Source organism: Phocoena sinus, chromosome 13 (genome assembly GCF_008692025.1).
Source record: "Phocoena sinus isolate mPhoSin1 chromosome 13, mPhoSin1.pri, whole genome shotgun sequence".
In the NCBI taxonomy this organism is placed as follows: domain Eukaryota; kingdom Metazoa; phylum Chordata; class Mammalia; order Artiodactyla; family Phocoenidae; genus Phocoena; species Phocoena sinus.
Window position 1 is genome coordinate 54,748,454 of NC_045775.1, and position 18,363 is coordinate 54,766,816.

Consider the following 18,363-nt stretch of genomic DNA (forward strand, 5'->3'; position numbering starts at 1 on the left):
ATATATATATTTAAAGGAATAATAGAAAAATATGTCAGTCATCACACTACAAAAAGATAACTGTAAACATTTTGGTTTACATTTAGTTTTGGTTTTTTCCCTGTGGATATACGAGTGTCATACATACATACATGTATGAATGAATCATATTGTATCTCGGTGAACAGGTTTGTAGGTAATTTGGTTATTTCCATAGGACTGAGTCTTAGAAGTGGAGTTATTAAATCAAAGGGAAAACCAATTGCTTTCTAAGAAGTTGTAATAAAATCACTCCTACTAGCAATAGTCGAGAGCACCCATCTTCCTGTAACCTGCTCAGATGGTCAATAAATATGCAGTTTTTAAATTGTTTACCTGAATTTTTATTTTGAATTTGGGCTTTTCAGTAGCATGGAATGTTTGCATAATTTAAAAATTTTTGAAGGGTTTAAACATGAGACATATCCTTGTTGATAGAGGTTAAAATTGTTTAATGTCATGCTCTTTTAAAAATAGCTCTGATTCTATTTAAGTACAAGAAATAGGATATTATTTTCTAGAACTATGTTGTGCAGTATGGAAGCCAGTGGCCACATGTGCCACTTGAAATAAAGCTAGTCCAAAGTAAGATGTGCATTAAGTATAAAATACCAGATTTCAAAAACTAATGTAAAATATAGATGTTACATTGATATCATGTTAAAATAATAATATTTTGGATACTTTGGGTTAAGTAAAATATATTAAATTAATTTCACCTCTTTTTAAATTGGCTACTGGGAAATTTTAAATTGTATATGTGGCTTTATTGTATTTTGGTTGGACAGTGCTACTCTAGAGTATGACATTTTTACCTATGGAAAAGAAATGCAAGATAACTTCATTGTTCTAGAAAGTAGTTAATAGTGTTCTTAAAGTTACTTCCTACATTTAAGCCTGTCAGTGTGTTTTTTCCAGTATACTCAGTTTGCACATTTTTCAAATTATGTTTTTTATTACAGACTATAACTTATTGCATTTCTTATGCTCTGAAAGAAATATGTGTAGTAGGTTGGGGGAGGGTGTTAGGAAACTTACTTGAGGAATTGATACCTCTTCTAGGAATTGAAGCATGTGTGGGCATGTTTTATGCAATAGGATTGTAGGTGCAAAGGCCTTGTGGCACAAAAGAATGTTAATTGTCTGACTCAAAAACTGAAAGAAGGCCTAGTTTAGAGCATTGAAAACTGTAGGGGGGAGAAGGAATCTGTGTTGGAGAGATGGGAATGGCTTAGACTTTATTAAAGATTTTTTAAAAGTCTTTATCATAAGCAGGGGATTGATGTGAACAGATTGACTTTTTTTTTAAGTTTATTTGTTGTGATTGTTTATGACATATTTTTATATATATATATATTTTTTAATTTATTTATTTTTGGCTGCATTGGGTCTTCATTGCTGCACTCGGGCTTTCTCTAGTTGCAGTGAGCCCTGGGGGCTACTCTTCATTGCAGTGCACGGGCCCTTCATTGCAGTGGCTTCTCTTGTTGTGGAGCACGGGCTCTAGGCGCGCGGGCTTCAGTAGTTGTGGCTTGCGGGCTCTAGAGCACAGGCTCAGTAGTTGTGGCACACGGGCTTAGTTGCTCCACGGCGTGTGGGATCTTCCCGGACCAGGGCTCAAACCCGTGTCCCCTGCAATGGAAGGCAGATTCCTAACCACTGAGCCACCAGGGAAGCCCAAATTGACTTTTTAAAAGATTACTTGGGTTGGGCATGATTGAATACTAATCAGGGAGACTAGTTTAGATAATGGAGGCTTACCAGAATGGAGTCAGGAGAGTTGGAAAGAGGTACAGGTATTCCAAAGTTGAGAGATTCATGAGATAAAAATAATTCTTTAGAGATAGTGGAGGGTGGGGAGCTTTGTCAGGAATGGCTCTGAAGTTTCTGGCTTAGTGACTGGGTGGGTGGTGGTGCCATCTGCCCAGGGTTAGAGAGCCCTGGATGAGAACCAAGTTTGAGGAAGAAAAGCTTGGGTTCTGTTCTTCTTAAGCCCAGTTCCAGGTCTTTGAGGACCTCAAATAGAGAGGACTGTAGAGAATTGGCTTGACTGGACTGGGTTTCAGGTTTGAAGGCTGGGCTGCAGGGAAAAATCTGGGAGTCCTAGAATGTACTAATTAAACCTTAGGTGGATGAGATTGTTTGAGGGAGAGTTGAGTAAGAACAGTGCCTAGATGAAACCTGGAAGAACTTATGCTACTAATTTGAGTATGTTCAGTACTTATAAGAAAATATCAGTTTGTTTTGAAGCCTTGTAAAAGTGAAAGTGAGGAGTAAGTTGGATCAAATAAGTTAAATACTTCTGTTTGACTTATATGTATTTGAATAGATAATCTAACACAATTCTTATTTGATTATTTGGAAACATACCTTTTTCCTGCAATAGAAAACAAACTGGGCTTCCCTAACATCAAACAAGCTGGGAATATTTATGAATAAGTATTGGTATTTTTGCTACATTAGTAGATCTAAGGAAAAATTATGTAATTACCTCCATAAATACTGAAAAGTCACCTTAAAAACCCATCTTCTGATTTTTTTTAAACAAAGCAACTTAAAATAAGAATTATTAGAAAATTCTGTAATATGATAAAACATATATACCTCAAACCAAAAATCAGTACCTTAATTCAGTATCCTAATTAAGGGGAAATACTAGATTCCTGCTGTCACCACTACTACTAAATCTGGTATTGGAGGCATTAGCCAGCACAATCAATAAGGAAAAAGAGACATACGAATTGGAAAGGAAAAGGTCAAACTACCCCAATTTGCTTATGATGTGATGGTATACTGTACAAGTAACAAGAGCTTTCAATTTTATAAACAGTACTCAGCAGTTAGAAAATAAGATAAATGAGCAGAAGAAAAAAAAAAGGTAAAGTCCTTAACAATAAACTTAATAATAAATGTAAAAACCCTACATAGCTGTTTCAGTTTTATTAACAATTCTGTGTTTAGGTAATAGAAATCATTCTAAGTCATATCTTCTTATTCTTTAAATGCTGACTTTAAATGATACTTTTCAAAGTAAGACTTCTAGGAGTAGGATCTTTAATATTTGTATACATCTTAATGAGACCACAGTTTTTTAAATGGATGAAGTGAATAACATTCCTGCCTCACCCACCCTCCCAAGTGGACATTTTTGTTGTTGTTTTCTTCTTGGTCATTGCTTATGTTTTGTAGTATTTTCTGTTTTGCTGTGATTTATCATCTCGCATAATAATTGTTTATTGTGTGCATGCAGAAATGTTGACCTGGAGTATTTGCAGATAAAACATGTCTGCTATAGCAACACTCAAAATCTGAAGCATTGATTAATTTTCTCTCTTAAAGCTTTCATTTTTAGTAGCTATTTATAAAAAGTAATGAACCTATCATTAAGAAATAATTTAACTCTCTTTTTTTTTTTTTTTTTTGGCCATATGACACAGCTTGTGGGAATCTCAGTTCCCCCACCAGTGATCTAATCCGAGTCATGGCAGCGGAAAGCCCGGAATCCTAACTACTAGGCCACCAGGGAACTCCCTAACTCTTTTTACACTGAATATTTTTAATAGCATCTTTGTTCCTTAAAAAAAAATTATACAAGAGATTCAGGTATCAAATTCAAATTTTCTCTTAGCTAAAGCCAAACAGAATGTTTGACTATTCATTACTTTTTACTTGTAGTTAAATCACGGTTTCTTCTTACTCCTTTGCATATTTCAGACTCCTCCCTCTATATCATAATGAGCCAGCAGATGATAGCGTTCTGTCTCATTAAGTTTCAGAAGTTTACTTGAAGCACAGTACAAGTGTTACACCTGAATAAAATGTACGGATTTTAATCAGATAACCAGTGAGCTTGGTTTCTGGAGGTGGAGAAAAATTTCTGTAGTTGCTGCTGTTCACATATTCATTTCTTAGTGTTCAGCTGCAAGTGAAACTGTGATTAATTTTTTAAATGTGGGGTTTTTTCCCCCAAGAATTCTATAACATTTAAATTATATAGATAATTATAAATGTTTCAAGGATTAGTGCAGTAATTTAAATTTGATCCTTTAAGGAACTTTTCCAATATTCATTTTTAAGAAAAGTACTAATTTATCGTGAACTCCTTGTTTTTGAAATCTTAAGAGAGTTAAATTTTGTAGTGGTATTCTCGTGTGTGTACTGACAGAACTTTAAGAAATATTTGTACAATCAAATCACTGTAAGTAAGGGAAAACTTTTTGTAAGAAAAAGTACTATTTCATTGATTTACCTATATTAATGAGTTCAGCAGTGAAGTTTAGAGATGTTTATGTTATCCCCAGAGTTATAAAGTCCAGTAATATTTATATTCTCTGGAAGCGTAACACAGTGGTTCTTAACCTTAGCTAACCATCAGAATTATCTTTGAAACTTTTTTTTTGAATACAGATATTCAGGCCCATCTATTCTATTAAAAAAATACTTAATACAAAGCTAAGATTGAGACACATTGGTTTATAGCCTACTAGAGGAGAAAAACATGGAAATAAATTTGATTCACTTTGTTAAATGTAATAAAAGAGATAGGTCTAAAGAAGAATTAATTCAGACACGCAACCTGACATAATGAAAAGAACACTGATTTTTTTAATGTTAGAGTCCTGCTGCATAACTCTTTGTGGGACCTTGAGCGGATTTTTTGACCTCTCTGAGCCTGTTCCTTTATCTAAAAATGGATGTTTGAGATTAAATTGGATAGTGTACGAATAAGTACCTTGCACAGTTCCTATCACATAATAACTTGATAAATATTGGTGATATCACTTCACAGAAAAACTCTATGCCTGAGTAGGGTTTTGAAGGCTTAGTAAATGGGTTTTCTGGACAGATAGGAATAGTAAATTAGAAGAAGTGGCATATGTGACAACCTAGAGGTAACGTAGTGCCAGTGGAGAACCGGGGGGTAGTGTTGTCTGGCTGGAGGAAAGAGGGAGTGTCTTAGCTCTATGGCTAAGATAAGGAGTTTCAAGTGGACTACAGGAATCCTGGCCAAAAATAATGAGGCCCTGAAATACGATATTGGTCTTGGGATATTAAATACAGTAAGAGTTGTTAAGGACTTAATTTGTGGTTCATTTAATTTGAGGGAGGGAGATGGCAAAGAGGGAGCAGTCAGAGGTAACACTCAGATTTTCAGACTTAGAATTCAGAATATTATAAGAACAAGTGGTTTCTGTTTGTTCTTTGAGTAGAGGTTGACTTCAGTTTGGGAATTGGAGGATATGAGTTGTATTTGGGACATCCAGGTAGAGAGATTCAAAAAGGCAGTTGGGTAGGCAGAGGTTGGGCAGCCGCAGATAGATAGAGGTTTGGCCATAGTGAACATATAATTATCAAACAAAATGGGGAAGAGATAATATCAAACAAAATGGGGAAGAGATCTCTCAGGGATAAGAATATGAGGAAGCCAAGGCCTGGGGAACATGGACATTAATGAGGCAAGCAGAAGAAACACATCCACTGAAGGAGGAGAAAGAAAGGATATGATAGGTAGGAGCAGAATCAAGAGAGAATGCCTCTTCAGAAAGGCTTTTTCACTTAAAAATGTGTTTTACACACCTTTCCCTATTAGCAATATAGCTTTATCTTTTTAAAAAATGGTTACAGTTTCTATTTACCCTAATTCCTTATTGATAGATATTTAAGTTGTTTTCAGTTGCTTCTTTAAAAACAAACAATGCAGGAATTAACATTTTGTGGAAATATCTTTGCATACTTATATGAATGCATCTGTTGAATGCATTCTTGCAGGTGAAATTGCTTAGTCAAAAGAATATGCATTGTAAAATTTCTGATATATTATAAATTGCCTGGAATATATGAACCAATATATACTCCCACCAGTAGTGTCTTTAATTTTATCTTTAAAGTGGCTTGCTTCCTAGATTGAGGGTAGTATGAAATTGAAAAATAATATTTTTTATTTATTACTTTTATGTAAAATTCTGTAAAGAGAAAGGGAATACTTTGATTTTATCAAATTACTTGGTTCATTCAAATAACATAATTTAAGAATGCATTTTGTCCTTGAATGCACCAGATTAAGGAGTTCTTTGTTTTAAAAGAAGCTCTGTTTCCTCTTATATGCTGGAAGCAATAATTGGATTTAGAGGAGGTGGATCAGAAGGAAGGAGAATGATAAAATTATTGTGAGGTGAATTAAACTTGAACAGAGTTAATGGATGCAAACAGTTCTTGTCATTGTTGTAGACATAATGACATAACCAACACAAATTCTGTGCTAAGATTTTAGACAGAAATATTTTGATTGTTTTTTCTTCTTATATAGACTTTAAGCAATGGCCCCAAGACTGGAAAATGAGTTATTCTTATAAAGCTGATCATAGGCGAGTCAGTGCCTTAGAAAATACCCAGAAATACTGCAGAAGTTTTAAGTTGCCCTAAATTGTACTGCTTACATAATTTAAAGGTAAAGACTATGGACAAATTTCACAGCTTGTTTTTATTTTGTTTAATTACCTTACATTGTTCATAGTACCAGTATGGAACTACCCACTGCCTTTTCCTAACTTCAGTGATGCGAGCAATATTAGGGGGAAATTGAGGTTAATTTTGGTCATTTTCTCTAAACTCTTTAGTATCCTTTTTGTCAGACTTTTTTTTTTTTTTGCACTTTGAGTTATGACCTGTTTCTGGTTTGTAAAATCCACTATAGGGGATCATGACCAGCTTTTAAGAAAAAATGCAATAGAACTAAAAATGTCAAGAGTACACAGTAAGAGTAAATACTGAAACTTTTTTTTTTTTTTTTTTGCGGTACGCGGGCCTCTCACTGTTGTGGCCTCTCCAGTTGCGGAGCACAGGCTCCGGACGCGCAGGCTCAGCGGCCACAGCTCACGGGCCCAGCCGCTCCACGGCATGTGGGATCTTCCCGGACCGGGGCACGAACCTGTGTCCCCTGCATCGGCAGGCGGACTCTCAACCACTGCGCCACCAGGGAAGCCCTGAAACTTTTTTTTTTAATGTATATATTTCTACTGTGAGTTACAGAGGGGAAATTTTTGAAAAATTCTGCTTTATACAATAGGCTAATTCTCAAGTCATTTGTAACCAAAGGTATAATAGTACATTGTAAATAATATTGTCTGTTTTTTGTTTTTTTTTCCTTTTTACCCTTTAGTCTTTCTACCTCTTAGGAGAAAGTAAAACTTTAAACCAAGCAATAACACCACTAAAAGGTCAGCTAGCTAGAAATTTGTTTGTAATGGGAATTCCTTCCATAGTTTCCATGAAGTTATCAGTACAGGTAGATCCACTTGTGGTAGTACCTGTATATCTCACACACACACACACACACACACACACGAGACACACACATACTCATGAGCACTGTTTTGGAATGTGTTTACATCTGATTTTTCAGATATACAAAGCTTTTGTTTTATGATAATTTACCCCAAGAATGCCATTTATGTTATTGTCTGTGAATAATTTATGACTATTTCTAAGCCTGGTTTATTGTCTGGTTTCCTTCTGTTACCTCATGTGTCTCTAGGTCATCTTCTTCTCAATTGATGGGTGGTCAGGGAACAAATTAAAGTAAAACTAGTAGTACTTGGGAAAGACATCATTTGTGAGGTAAATCTTCTGTTACATAGGTCATAGTTTAAGGCCAAATTTGTGAGTTTAGATTATCTAGGACATTGCTTTCTTTCTCATTAGCTCAGATAATTGAATTCTAACTGCATTTCATTGCAGTTTTTTAACTTTAGCTAGATGCTTTTTCCTCCAAAAGGTGAGTTGCTCTCATGGTAGGCGTTGTGATACAGAGAGTAACACTGTCAGGAGAAGGGCAGCTGCCAAGAGCTTCACAAGGTGTACAGATTTTAGTTACAGACTAAAATGATGTCTTTAGTTTTGAAAGCCCACAAAGTATGGTTTGGGGGTTGGTTGGTTTGTTTTTCCCAGAATACCCTGGGCTCTTGAGGTTTAACTTACCAGTCTTGACCAGAATGCTAATTTAAAACTTTACAGCAAGAAATATCTTTCAAAGTATGTCAGCTGTTCATGTCAGCTGATTGCAAAATCTGTGGGAAGATTTACATGAAGTACTAAAGAAGGTTGCTGGGAGCGGAGAACAAGAGCAAGGGAAATTAGTTGACTGCCCAGAGTAGTATTACGCTCTGGTGACACTGGTTGACACCTCCACTTATGCAGAGAAACGGCCTCAGATTGAAGCAGATATTTATATTATTTGGTCTATTAAAAACACACGAACAGGGCTTCCCTGGTGGTGCAGTGGTTGAGAGTCCGCCTGCCGATGCAGGGGACGCGGGTTCGTGCCCCGGTCTGGGAAGATCCCACATGCCGCGGAGCAGCTGGGCCGTGAGCCATGGCCGCTGAGCCTGCGCGTCTGGAGCCTGTGCTCCGCAACGGGAGAGGCCACAACAGTGAGAGGCCTGCGTACTGCAAAACAACAACAACAACAAAAAACCACACAAACAAATTTTTGTCCTTTGGCTGTTTTTTTCCCATAGCTGCATGTGAGTACTGTTCCTCTCCACACATTCTTTCCTCAGACAGGTTGCAGCAAAATGATTGGATTTGTTTTCTTTCACATGTGTCGTATTTCAGACCACCCTCTCTCAGATCACACTTACCTTGATTGAACTTAGGTATTTCCTAACTTCAGGTATTTCCTCACTTCTTTGGGTGAGCACGAGGAGACCAGAGCTAGGATTATAAGAAATCCAGCGAGGGCATGGAGGAGGTGGCAGCTCAAGAGGGTCAGTGGACCAAATGCCCCAGCAAGAACAAAAGTAGTGCATTCAGTTCCTGCTGTGAGCCAGGCCCTGAGGATGCAGTGGTCAACAAAAGAGGCCTGTGCCTGCACAACCTTTCTAGTCTTTTGAGCTCAAGTAGAGTCCCTCTTGGAAGAGCAGTTTCAGTGGAGTGGTAGGGTGAAGCCAGATGTGCTGGGCTGAGGAGTGAGTATAGGAGGTTAGGAAGTAGAGGTAGCGAATAGACAGGGCCCTTTCAAGAAGCTTGGTGGTGAGGAGGAGGAGGTGAGCTAAAAGGGCACAGAAGGGAGGGATTTGTTTTGATTTACTCTGATTTGTTTGAGGGTGGAAGATTCTTGAACATTGACAGGCTGATGAGAAAGCATCAGTAGTAATAGAGAAATTCAAAAGAGGCCCCTGAGCAAGCAGTTGAGAAAGAAAACAGAAGGTCCAGGGATTATCTGTAGACAATACTGTGGATGTAAGCAAGGTTTTAGTGAAGGGGCATGAAATTGAAGTAGTTTCTGCTTTTAGATTCTATTTTCAATGTAAAGTTTCAGGGATATTAGGGTGGAAATTTAGCGTGGCTAATTTATTCTGCAGCTATGTAAGAGCAGAGGGTACTAGGGGAAAAAATGGTTTTCTGAGGGCTAATGCATCTGTCCTCATTGCTGCTTCTGTTTCATTGCCTTTTTATCAACAGTTATCCAGTGTCATTTATTCAATTTTAAGTTGAAGTACCTTCTGGGAAAAATAGCTAGTAAACTCTCAAATATGGTCAGTTGATATTACAAGTTAAAAGTAAAACAGTTTCTAATGTTTTTATTTATCTTCAAGTTTTACTGTGAAACTGTACAAATAAGTAAAATACCTTATGGATTTGCATAGAAGGTTAAAATATACAATGAAAGAAAAGCTCTTTCTTAGGAATTTTTGAAAACCAGCTTCTGTAAAGTAATAACTTTTATTGCTGTTTAGCAACATTCATTGAAGAGTGAATATGTGCTGCTGCTCACATTGTCATTTACCTTATATATAGTATATTTGTACTTTTGTGACTCATCCTTATATTGAAACCAGGGAAGACATAATTTGGTTGTCACTTTTGGCAGTCTGGCCTTTTGAGGGTGGTCAACTTAGGTATAAAGATATTTTGCTGTTTATTTTCATTGTTTACCACGTTTTTACCACTGTGTACATTAATATTGAAACAAATTCACTTCTTGGCATTTTTGTTGGTTATACTTTGTCTTTTTTTTTTTAGGTGGGGGCTGCATTGGGTCTTTGTTGCCGAGAGCAGGGGCTATTCTTCGTTATGGTGTGCGGGCATCTCATTGCAGTGGCTTCTCTTGTTGCGGAGCACGGGCTCTAGGCGCGGCCTTCAGCAGTTGTGGCTCGCGGGCTCTAGAGTGCAGGCACATGGGCTTTGTTGCTCCGCAGCATGTGGGATCTTCCCGGACCCGGGTTCAAACCTGTGTCCTCTGCATTGCAGGAGGATTCTTAACCACTGCACCACCAGGGAAGCCTGATTATACTTTCTTCATCTTAGCTCGTAAGCACCTTTTTTTCTCCTTCCAAATTGTTATGGAAGTTTCAGAAAACTTTTAGGGAAGATTCTTGTAATTCTAATATTTGATGTCAGTGATTTCTGCGATAGGACATTCTTCAGATATTTTTATTAGCTTGTGACTGACTCACCACTTACTAGTTATACTACTGTGAGGAATTATTTAACCTCTTTAAGCTTTTATTTCTTCATCTGTAAAATGAAGATAATCATTCTTACCTCATACTATAGTGTGAGGAATAAATGAGATAATTCACGAGTGCTTTTCACATAGTATTGACACATAGTTAGCGCCCAATAAATATTAATATTGTTATTGATGGAAGCAGAGAATTAAAGTATGTGGAATATACTATTTATTTAAAAGATATTTTAAATAATATTGCATATTATTGATACAGTTGATGTCAGTGGTATCTTGGGTTTTTGTTTTTAAATTGGCAAGTTCTAAGGAATTCTGAAATCTGAAAAATGCTCAGCTTTGAGATTGTGGGAGTGTGATTAAGTAGCCTTAAAGTTTGTAGCCTATGTTGACAGGAGGATGATAGTCCTAAAAACAAACAACACCATCTTGCTCAATTCTTTACTAAAAACTTTTATTTTTAGGGGCTCTCTTTTTTTTGTTAGCCGTGAGTGAGCCAATATGCTGAGGACAAAGCACTCAAAAAGAGAAAAAATATTATCCTTTCGTAGATTCTAAATATTAGAGGCATGAAAACTTTTGTGACATCATATTCCAGTCATCTTTAGATGTATTGAAAACCAAAAAGTTAACTAAATTTAAATCTTCATATGGCTCAGAAGAAGGGCTTTCCATTTTGTTTCTTTGTGACAAGACGACTCTTAAGCAGGAATATGGGCAGGGCGGATTCATTTACAGTGCATTTTGATAGTGATAGTATCTTAAAACTCCCATGAGGATATTCCAGTAAAGATTTGAATAATTTGAACTACTGCAGTAGCAGGCAACATTTGTAATGCAAATTGATGTTGTTATTTGCTTATGTAATATTTTCACTCATTTTTCTAAAGAAAATACAGATTTTTTTTCATTCACCCAAATGATTTAACAAATGATTAATTATAAACCTCAAACATATTGTGGTAAAAAGGTAGTGATTTTGAGATTGTGTGTGTCTGTGTGTGTGTTTCATTAAATAAGGCTTGTTAGTGTGGTTTGTTCTACCTAAGTCAGTAGCATAACTTCAGATACAATTGTCTTTCTTCTCCCTTTTCTTACCACTAACCTTTCTGCTTGTGTTCTTCACCACCACCACCCACTTCTGTCCCAGTCCCTATAAAAATAAGTTTGGAGCGAAGGGTCCTTAGTAAAGCTGGATTGTATCATCTAGAAGTACTATCTGGCCTTGAAAGTTGATGTACACATTGATAAAGCTGGGCTGATGTCCTGTAAAAGATGGGAATTTCTCTCTGGTGGGTTTTTAGCTTCTCTGGAAGGAACTCTCAATGTTTGATTCTGGGAGATTCCTAGAGGGCCTCTTAGAGACCCCACCACTATCACCAAATGTGAGCCCAGGGATCTTTGGGGTAGTTAACACTTTGAGTAGATGATGGAGGGTAGAGGGTTGGTCGAGGATTAACTCTCTCTTAGAGGAATATGTGGAATCCTAATCCAACCAGGCACCTTCTTAGAAGCTTTTCTTCTTGTGGTCGTTCCTCTAACTTGAAAGTATCCACAGCCGTATAATTCAGGGTACTACTGGTGAGAACTTCTGGGTTGCCTTGGCCTGTTCCACTTCAAAACCTCCATCTTTTAACAGACTACTATTGGTCCCTTGAGTTGGTTCAGAGGATATGGTCTCAGTCCTTTATCCTTGGGCATTGTTTCCTATTTTCTAGGGATTGGTTATAGAAATTAGAAGTAAAGTCAACTTCATGTATCTTTAATGTGGTTAGTAATAGTTTTCTTTAATGATTTATTCTTTCAGTGACCTATAAAAGTATATGCAGAGTCATGTGAATGTTTGTGCCAACTAAGCAAACATTGGCTTAGATTTTGTTAATGGTAGACTATGATTTGAGCCACAGACTTGGTGCAAGTTCAAATGTGATGATAGTTTATAACTTAGTGCACAGAATGTGCCAGGTACTTAAGGTCTGTTATCTTTAATACTCATAACAGTATTGAAAGGTAGGGACTGCTAGCCCCTTTTTATAGATAGGAAACTGAAGCTCAGAGAGGGCAAACTAACAAACATAGTAAACGGGGAAACCAGAATCTGAACCTAGGATCTGCCTAACTCCAGATCCAACATCTTTCCCCCATACCATACTACCTCTTGAAGCATACATATATAGCCTTAAATCCCAGAATAAGGCAAGGTTAAACAAGCACTTTTTTTTTATAGAATGGTATATTTTTAACTCTGATCATATATTCATTACTTGTAACATAGCTGCTGTTAATCTAAGTATGTTGATTTTCTGAGAAACACTTTTTGACGTATAGCATACACACAGCAAAGCGCACAAACAGTAAATGTACAATGGGGTGAATTTTTACAAAAGTATGTACCTGTGTAACTACTACCCAGGTCAAGAGATAATAACATTATCTCTATTAGCATCCAACAGGCTCTTTTATGCCCCCTTCCAGTCAATACTCTACCCCCTCCCCATAAATAACCACTCTTCTGAATTACCACCATAGATTAGTTTTGCCTGTTTTGAAGTTCATAGAAATGGACTTACACAATGTGTATTTTGTGTGTATTTATCTGGTTTCTTTTATACATTATGTCTGTGATAGTTATCCATGTTGTTGCATATAGTAATAGTTCTTTTCATTGCCGTGTTTGTCTATACCATGGTTTATCTTAACCATTCACCTGTTGATGGACATTTGGGTTATTTTCAGTTAAGTTGTCATGAGTCTTGTGCATGTCTATTAGTGCATATATATATATGTGGGGTATAAACCTGGTATAGTTTTAGTAGATACTTCCAAAGAGAATCCCAGTTGCTCCACATCTTTGCCATCAGTGGCTATAGTTTAAATTGTTCTAATTTTAGCCATTCTGGTGGGTGTGTAGTTGTGTTTTGTGGTGTGTTTCTTTATTTTGGCTGCATTGGGTCTTCATTGCTGCATGCAGGCTTTCTCTAGTTGTGGCGAGTGGGGGGTTACTCTTCATTGTGGTGCACAGCCTTCTCATTGTGGTGGCTTCTCTCATTGCAGAGCATGGTCTCTAGGCGTGCGGGCTTCAGTAGTTGCAGCCCGCAGCCTCAGTAGTTGCAACACATGGCCCCTAGGGTGCACAGGCTTCAGTAGTTGCAGTGTGTAGGCTCAGGAGTTGCGGCATGCGGGCTCAGTAGTTGCAGCTCATAGACTGTAGCGTCCAGGCTCAGTAGTTGTGGCACATGGGCTTAGTTGCTCCGCGGCATGTGGGATCTTCCCAGACCAGGGCTCAAACCCGTGTCCCCTGCATTGGCAGGTGGATTCTTAACCACTGTGCCACCAGGGAAGTCCTTCTTGTTGTGGTTTTAATGTGCATTTCCCTGATGACTTTTCAGATGCTTATTGACCATTTGGACATCCACCTTTGTGAAATACTCTTTTGTTTAAATATTTTGGCCATTTTTCTTTTAGGTCGTCTCACATTGATTTGTAGGAATTTTTTGCATATTCTGGATATGAGGTCTTTGACAATTATATGTATTGCAGATACCTTCTTCCAGGCATTGGCTTGCCTTTTCATTCTCTTAATGTTGTTCTTTTGATGGACAGAAGTTTTTAATCTTACGTCCAATTTATCAGTTTTTTCTTACATGAGTAGTGCTTTCTGTTACTTGTTTAAAACATCTTGTCTTCCCTAAAGTCATGCAAATATTCTCTTAAGTTATCTCCTAGAAGGTTGATTGTTTTACCTTTCACATTAAGGCCTACAGTCTGTATGGAGCTGGCTTTTGGGTAAGATGTTAGGTAGAGTCAAAGACCTTTTCCCCAGTTGATCTAGCACCATTTGTTGTAAAGGCTGTTCTTTCCCCCTCACACTGCATTGGCATCTTTGTTATCATGTGGCCATATAGCTTTAAACTGAGGCTTGGTACCTGGTAGGTTAAATCCTCCAATTTTGTCCTTCTTGAGAAACTATTTTGAAATGGCTTAGATAGTCTTAGATGATAGCCCAATCCCTCTTCATTCCTCTGCCTTGTCAAGCCCACTCTGCCACTTAGCCCCAGAGCTTTCAGCCTAGAGACTCACCATCTTTTTCTTCTAAGACTATTTCAGACTTGAGGCTAGAACTCCTTAAGCAAATGTGGCTCCTCTTCTTGTGAGAGATTAATACTGAATCTCCTTCACTCATTATATCCCCTGTCACCTTGGCTGCTACTCTGGCACAGGGCTGCTCTGACTACCTTTAGGACTACCATTACTACTCAGTCATGAGAGCCTTGTGTATACTATGACTTGAATCTTTCCTGGATATCCCCATTACTTGTTTACTCTCCTCTAACAGGTCTTGGAATAAGACAAAAAAATGGCAGGTTGAGCACACCCCCTTCCCTGCAGACACACACACACACACACACACACACGTACAAGTGCTTGTTCAGGTTGTAAAGAAATTGGATGATTGATTAGGACTCCTTGTGTGTGGTGTAAGTAGTTCATTAAGGATGAAGAAACATTTATTGAGGTGGTTGTGTGCCAGACACTGTATTAAAGTAGCTCATCTATCTTTTTCTTTTCTCTGTTAAGTAGAAATAGCTACTTTAAAATCCATATTTTCCTGTGGTTAAAAAAAAAAAAGTTAAATTTGTCTAAGTCAGACTTAATATGTAAATTCATTATACAAATAATACTTCAGTTAACAATGAACAAATATACTTCAGTTAACAAATTTTACTGAATTGCCCTGGGCACAGAAGAATTTTCTGAAAAATTTCAGGCCTCCTCCACACTGGCTGGTTGGCATTCTTGGCTGAAACTCGTGAGCAGTGGCACTCTCTTAGGTTTCTGAAGGGTGAGTTGGGCCAGAGCCAAGATCTGCTGAAGGGGAATGTGCAGCCCACGTTCTTCCCATCGATAGGTGACACAGATTTGAGGAATGTGGAAATGTTCATAGTCTGGGGGGCTGATAGAGCCTGTTGCACCTAGGAGAAAGAGAGTACCTTGCCAGGGTGTGACAGGAAGAAAAAATACTTTGTGTTGTTGGATTGGTTACAAAGTTCCTGATTTCAGATCTTTATATTTGCCTTAGCATCTGAGTTTGAAGTAAGCCTTGAAATAATAAAATATTTTATTTTTCAAACAATAAAAAGTTTTAGAAAAAGCAATAGATTAACCATGAACAGATTCTACTTAAACATCACAGATGGTTCTTTAAAAATATAGTATTATGAGAATATAAAATGATACAGCACTCTAGAAAATAGTTTGGCAGTTTTTACAGAACTAAACATGCACTAACTGAGGACCCAGTGATTATACTCTTGGGCATTTATCCCAGAGAAATAAGAACTTATGTTCACACAAAAACTTGTACGTAAGTGCTCTTAGCATCTTTATTATAAATACTATTTAAATATACTATTAGTGTATATATTATTAATGTAGTATATATACTATTTATAATAGTAAAGTATAGGAAATAACCCATATGTCCTTCTGTTGGTCAGTGGTTGAACAAACTGGTATATCTGTACAGTGGAATACTACTCAACAATAAAAATAATTGGCCTACTGATGCACGTAATAACCATACATTGGACCTTAAGGGCATTGTAGTGAGTGAAAAAAGTCAACCTGAAAAGGTTACATGCTGTATGATTCCATTTACATAACATTCTTGAAATGATAAAACTATGGATATGGAGAACAGATTAGTGGTTGCCCAGGGACAGGAATGAGGTAGGGGAGTCGGGGCAGTTCTGTTTCTTGATAGTGGTAGTTTCATAGGTCTGTACGTGGGATAAAATTGAACTATACACAAACACAGATGAATGCAAGTGTTTTGCGTTTTTTTTAATGGTGAAAACTGAGTAAGGTCTGTAGTCTAGTTGATAGTAATACCAACATTTCCAGTTTTGCTATTGTACTAGAGCTGTTTGAGATGTCACCATTAGGAGGAACTGGGTGAAGGGTGTACAGACTTTACTATTTTTGCAATTCTGTTCATCTATTATTATTTCAAACTAAAAAGTTTTAAAAATAAGGTATGTTGTACACTCACATTCATGGCAGCGTGATTCACAATAGCCAAAAGGTGGAAGCAACCTATCCGTCTGTCGACAGATGTTAGTATGTACATACCATGGAATAATATTCAGCCTGAAAAAGGATGAAATTCTGACTCATGCTACAACGTGTATGAACCTTAAGGATATTATGCTAAGTGAAACAGGCCAGTCACAAAAGGACAAATACTGTATGATTCCACTTACATGGTTAAAATGGTAAATTTTATGTTATGCTTATCTTGCCACAATTTTTAATAAAGCATTATTATTGTATAAGTAACACATTTTTTATAAAATAGGCATATTTTAAATGCAAACATAAATCTCCTGGAATGCTTTTAATCTTTTTCATTTTGCAGTGATCACAAACTTATAAATAAGTTGCAGGTTCGGTACAAATAAGATTTTTTTCCAGAACAATTTGAGACTGTTGCCAACCTGATGCCCCATCTCTTTCAAATATTTTAGAGTGTATACCAAGGACATTCTCTTATATAACCACAATACTACCATCAAAATCATGAAATTAGCATCAATGTATTGCTGCTGTCTAATTCTTGGGCTCTTCAAGGTTCAGGGTCATCCCAATAATGACCTTTATAAAAAGGGGAGCCAGTTGAGAAACAAGTGTTATATTTACTTGTCACTTCTCTTTAGTCATCTTCAGTCTGGAACAGTTTTCCAGTTTCTTCATAACTTTCATGACATTGATCAATACTTTTGAAGATTATAGGCCAGTTGTTTTGTAGACTCTCTCTCAATTTGAATTTGTCTGAAGTTTCCTCATGAATTTATTCAGGCTATGTATTTTTGGCAGCAATATTCCAGAAGTGAGTCTGTGTCCTCATTGCATCTTGTCAGGTGATGCATGATTTCGATATTCCCATTACTAGTGATGTTCACTTTGATCACTTAAGTGTCAGGCTTCACCACGGTAAAGTTAACACTTGTTCCCTTTGTAATTAAGTATGTTGTAGGGATATTTTGAAACTATGCAGTACCTTGTTCCTCATCTAACTTTCAGTTTATTTCACTTATATGTTTATATCCGTGAGGACTGATAGTTTATTATTTTATTCAGTGAATTATAATCTATCATCATCTTTATTTTGATGCTCAATTTGTCCCTGATTTAAACAGCAGTAACCCCTTCAAGCTGGTTTTTGTGTCCTTTTGACATGCTCCCATCATTATGAATGCTTTTAAATTTAAAAAAAGGAATTATGATATTAATGAGTACATAGTATCCTATGTAGCATAATTTGCTTAAGTAATCCCTTTGGAGCATTTTGTTTTACTTTAAAAACTTTATTTTTATTTTTTAGTATAGCCAGATTGCCTTCTGGAAGCCTTGTAACAATGTATGCACCCACCAGTAGTATATGTGTACAAGTGTCCCTTTCTCCACACTTTCATTAACAATTGGAGAGTATTTTTAAATACTAGGAACTTCATCATTAAAGGGAAACTGTCAGAGGTCAAATGACCCTGTACAGCCAGCATTAGAAGGGGTATTCCTGCTCTAGACAAGGGAAGAAAATAGGGTTTATGTGTATCTTTTACTGTTTGTTTGTTTTTTTTTCTCTTTAAATCAGCAGAAAAGAAGGTGTCTTAGCACTAAAGCAGTTATTTCCTTCTTTATAATGCTGATTTTATAGGTAAACAATTTAAAGTAGATATGTTACAATGGAATGTTTTTTTCTCATGACTCCCTTGTTTCTCTCAGCAGCTGACCAGTCATTGACCTAAAGATCTTTTCTAAATTCTGAAGCCATTCTCTATTAACCAGCTGTATTGACTGTATTAACCAGCTGTATT

The 18,363-nt window shown here is 36.9% G+C and overlaps 1 protein-coding gene across 5 annotated transcripts in view; it reads left to right on the forward strand.

The window, feature by feature from the left end:
• Nucleotides 1-18,363, forward strand: part of AFTPH (aftiphilin) — a 64,241-nt gene that overhangs the window by 6,061 nt on the left and 39,817 nt on the right. The window contains exon 1 of one of the 5 annotated variants that reach the window (XM_032653255.1): nt 10,202-10,329. The exons of the other annotated variants lie outside the window; for them this stretch is intronic. The gene's annotated coding sequence lies outside the window, so the exon portion shown is untranslated. Of the gene's footprint in view, nt 1-10,201; nt 10,330-18,363 lie in introns of those variants that run through there. 5 annotated transcript variants of the gene reach the window in all.